Below are 5,163 nucleotides of genomic sequence, written 5' to 3' on the forward strand. Positions count from 1 at the left end.
TTCAAGTACAACATCCCCCACAGTGGCTGTTCCGTTTCCGTCAAACCCTCGGACACAGATACTGTTCTTGTGGATCCTTCCGTGGTCGATCTTTAACTGGTTCAAGGTAGATAGTGGGCAAATATTGGCGCTTGAGCCGTTATCCACCAATACTCGAGTTACCACCGAGTCTTCACATTTGACAGCTAGGTATAGAGCTTTATTATGCTCCGTACCCTCCACCGGCAGGTCATCATCTGAGAATGTTACCCTGTTCACCTCGAAAATCTTGCTGGCAATGGTTTCCAGGTGGTTTACAGAAATCTCACTGGGTACATGAGCTTCGTTCAATATCTTCAACAGGGCCCGACGATGCTCCTCAGAATGGATCAGTAATGACAACAGTGAGATCTGGGCCGGTGTTTTTCTCAGCTGTTCGACCACAGAATAGTCTTGTACTTTCATCTTCCTCAGGAACTCTTCAGCCTCTTCTTCGGACACAGGTTTCTTGGTTGCAACTGGGTTGGTTCTTCTTAGCTCCACCGGAGCAAAACATCGACCTGATCGAGTCAGCCCTTGCGCTTCACAACTGACTTCTTCCACCTGTTTTCCTTTGTACATCACCACCGCCTTTTCATATTTCCAAGGCACAGCCCTGCTGTCAATCATCGGCAGCTGGACCACAGGCTTTATGGTCACCCGTTCTCTACATACCCCTTTCAACACGACCGCCGGTGTGGGCGGGATCCCTGGTATTACCAACTTGCTTGGCTCGGGTTTGCTTGTTATGGCGGACGGGCTCTTTCCCAATATCACTACCGGCTTGACGCCTTCTCCCTGCGACTGTACACTCGTTCCTCCACTGGTTGAGACTTCTTTCGGGGCGGCTTGGATCATCATCACTGTTTGTGAGGGTTTTCTCAATTCTCCTCCCTCACACACCAACTCAATCATGTGAGTTTCGTGGTGCGCTGGCAGTGGGTTTTGGTTGATGTTAGGAGCTTCTGGTGTCTGGACCTCGATCTTATTGGTGTCAATAAGATCCTGTATGGCATGTCTTAATTTCCAGCACTTCTCGGTATCATGCCCGAGCATCCCGGAACAGTATTCACAACTGATTGATCGATCCAAATTCTGAGGTGGGGGATTTTGTTCTCGAGTCTGGACAGGACTAACCAAACCCAATTGCCTCAGCTTGTGGAACAAAGCGGTGTAGGTTTCTCCCAGCTCCGTGAAGGTTCTCTGCTTCCGCAACCTGTCATTCCTAGCATCTGGATTTCCCCGAAAACCTGCCCCTGAGGGGTTTCTATACGCCCTTGGTGGAGGGTAGGTGTTTTGTGGTGGTGCATATATGTTCTGGGGAGCCGGTGCGCGCCATTGTGGGCGAACCGGAGGCTGAGTGTATGCCTGGGCTTGGTGTACGGAACAATGTGGTTCTCGAGGTGGATAGAAATTTTGTGGTGGGTTGTATGGGTATTCTGACCTGTGAGGTCTGGGTTGGTTGTAGTGTGGCCTGCCAGCCCTGGACCAACTGCCTGCCTCGATCGTGGCAACCTCTTCTTTCTTTCTTCTCAACGCACCTCCCGTGCCGTTTTGAATAGCCTGGGTTGTGGCCTTGAGTGCCGAATAGTTCAAGATCTTGTCAGACCTCAAACCCTCTTCTATCATGACCCCTATCTTGACCACCTCGTTGAAAGATTTTCCAACCGTTGTCACCAAGTGACCAAAGTAGGTTGGATCCAATGTCTGCAAAAAATAGTCCACCATCTCTCCCTCTCTCATGGGAGGATCGACTCTAGCTGCTTGTTCTCTCCAGCGGAACCCGAACTCGCGAAAACTTTCCCCGGGTTTCTTCCCAGTTCTCAATAATGTGAGACGGTCAGGGACTATCTCGAGATTGTACTGGAAATGACCTGCAAAAGCCTGCGCCAGATCATCCCACGTGTACCACCTGCTGGAATCCTGCCTGGTATACCATTCTAGTGCAGATCCGCTCAGACTTTGGCCGAAATAAGCTATCAACAGCTCATCCTTGCCGCCTGCCCCTCTCATTTTGCTACAGAATCCCCGCAAATGTGCCATGGGATCACCGTGCCCTTCATATAAATCAAACTTAGGCATCTTGAACCCAGCCGGGAGTTGGACGTCTGGGAAAGGGCACAGATCTTTGTATGCTACGCTGACTTGATTGCCCAATCCGTGCAAGTTCCTGAAGGACTGCTCCAGGCTTTTGAACTTTCTCAACACTTCATCCTGTTCAGGGGCCTTAACCGGCTTCTCAACCTCTGCCGGTACTTCCAAATGTGGATTGTAAGCCTGTGGTTCGGGGGCATGAAACGTAGGCTCGGGGGGATAGTATTGTGTATCGTGAGCCTGAAACAATGGCTCACTGGTCGTCCTTTGCAAAGGGGCTGATGTAAGTCCCAAAAAAATGGGAATATTGGGTGTTGGGAGAGGTTGATGAGGTGGTGGAGCTTGGGAATCATGAGGGCTTCTTTCTTGATGATAAAGGGGATTTGGACGGCTTGTGGAAGGGCCAGAGTGAGGGTATTCCGGCATGTGTCCCAGTGTTTCAGGGCTCTTTTGTGTTTTGGCTAGGGCTAGCTGCATTGCATTCATCTCTAGTCCCATCCTTTCAATCTTTTCCATCGCTTCTTTTAGCAACTGGCTCATTGGCCTTTCTTCCTCATTACTATTCTCTGAAGTAGTCATGCTTGTTGCTACCGGTCCTTTGGATCTGGTTTGGTAGGAGTGTGTTGCCAGAGTTCTTTAACAACTAACTTGTCTGGTATAGACAACAACAAACTTTGTTAGCGTTAGAGTTTAACAGATTTGATCATAACACATAGAGGATGCAATGCACCTAGGCAGTTAACCGTTTCTACATGCTTTGCTTCAAACAACATGCGTCATCCCGGTTTGCTCATTCGTCCCTTTAAAGTATTTTGGGAAACCCTGTGTTTTATTTTATTATGTATTTTCTTTTCTCTCTTTATTAAAAACGGTCGAATCTTATGGGGATTGCCTACGTATCACGTCCCCGCGTGAATCAGACCAGGCGTAGTTCTGCCATGAGGCTAACATTTATAAAAAGATGAACAAACATTACATTTGAAAACTTTGTAAAAACAATGTCTTGAAATACACACATTCAAATTGAAATAAAAAGATACAATTCTTAACATCTCATAACGTGCCCCACTTTCCACTTGTGTTGTAAATTATTAGATCATTTGCTCAAGGCGGGGCTTGACCCGGATGACCTCCCAATGTTCGATACATCCTTTCCAACTCCACTGCTAGATGACGGGCAAAGGTGGGTGCATGCTCTGTAAACCTTTCATAATCCATTCCTTGGCAGTTTACATAACTTTGAGAGGTGTAGACCGCCAGGTCGTGGATCTGTGCCCTGAAATCTTGGAGATGTTGGCCTTGATTCTGCAACTGCTGCTGGCGAGTGGTGGCTATATCTCGGATACGGCCTTCACGATCTAGGGCTGACTCTAATAGAGCTCGGAGTCTGGCCTGCTCTAATCTCATCTGCGCTCTTTCTCTATCAGTGTCCGCTTGTTGATGCTCTCTGTACCTTCTTGCCTCTTCTAGTTGTGCACGAAGTTGGTCTTCTGATCGTATCCAATGGTCTTTTTCCTTCTTGAATTGTGCCCTGTCTTTCTCGGATTGCCTATTTTGGCGTTCCTTATCAGATCTGGCTTCTTCGTTTAATTGTTGGATCCTTTCTTTTGCTTTGCTCAACGCCCTTTCATTTGCAGCAAGAACGGAATCATAATCTTGCATTCTTTCAAAAAGATTGGCGATGGTTTTTTGATCCTTCCAATTCCTCATTGGCGTTTCAGAAGCCTTTTTCATTCTCAGAAATCGAGCATGAAGACTTTCATTCTCGCAGGCTAGACTCTTCTTCTCGCCTTCAGCTTCTTGTGCTTGCAAATCCTTCTCCAGACTGAGGTTCCTTAGATTTTCCTTTAGGGCATGGATAGTTGCTTTGTACCCCTTCTCTTTTTCTCCCCAGATCAACCGCTCTTGGATTTTATCATTAAAGTTTTGAATATGGGGTCTTTTAGTTGGCCTTCTCAGCTCAGGTTCTGGTACATCATCCACGCGAGACCGTTTCTCGAACCACCTTGCATATCCAGGATTTATCTCACCCTTTGTAGTGTCTGGGACATGAGTATCGCTTTTCAAGTATCGACATCCATTCCACATCTGCTGAAGTAACGCCTCAGGAATAGTGGCCTCTGGGTGTAATTCGATTTCTTGCGTACTCAAATCTTCATCATCAGGAACTACTTGATATCTTCCTAGTTGTCTTAGGACTCTCAATGGCGCATACGGCTGGATGCTTCTCAATCCCAATAGTAGCAGATAACTATTTGAGTTTGACATATGTATCACTTCCCTCATCGGGAGCCATCCCAGAGTCCATTCAATTTGATTTGCCGTTAGAGCCCTTAGCCGAGATACCCATGCTTCTATCCCTTCTGGAACCTGATAATTTTTCACTCTTTCCTCATAACCCTCGATGTAATTATCGTTGCTTGGCCCATACTGTATGATCTTGGGCTGTTGTTGGAGATGTTCAATCAGCCACATTTGCAACAAAATTTTGCATCCTTCGAAGACTTTCGCTCCTGCTTTACATAAAGTCAAAGCCCGATAAATGTCTGAGAGAATGATGGGGACAAGGGTGTGGTTTTCCTTGGTGGTGAGGATTTGCACAACTTTTGCGGTGCGAATATCGATTGTTCGCTCTTTGTTCGGGAAGACCATGATTCCTAGAAAAGCCACCATGAAGGCGAAGCGACGGTGAACCTGCCATGCGTCTTTGTCTTGTTTGTTGGTAAGGCCTTTCTCATGAATTTCGAACCCATCTGACTTTCCGAACCTTGAATACAAAAAGTTGAAAGAACAACATCCGTTGACGACATTGCTTTTCCTGATTTGACTGCTGATGTTCAGAAGACCGAAGAATCGATGTACCGAGGGAGCCTTCGTGAATATCAAGCTTTGATTCCTTAAACTTCCGTCAAAACCAACATATCCAGTTACCTCCTCTAATGTAGGAGTGAGCTCGAAGTCAGAGAAACGAAAGACATTGTGAACAGGGTCCCAAAAAGTTACTAATGCCGCAATCAGATCATCACGGGGTTTAACTTTCATAATATCCGG

The sequence above is a fragment of the Nicotiana sylvestris genome, chromosome 1 (assembly GCF_000393655.2).
Source record: "Nicotiana sylvestris chromosome 1, ASM39365v2, whole genome shotgun sequence".
NCBI lineage: Eukaryota > Viridiplantae > Streptophyta > Magnoliopsida > Solanales > Solanaceae > Nicotiana > Nicotiana sylvestris.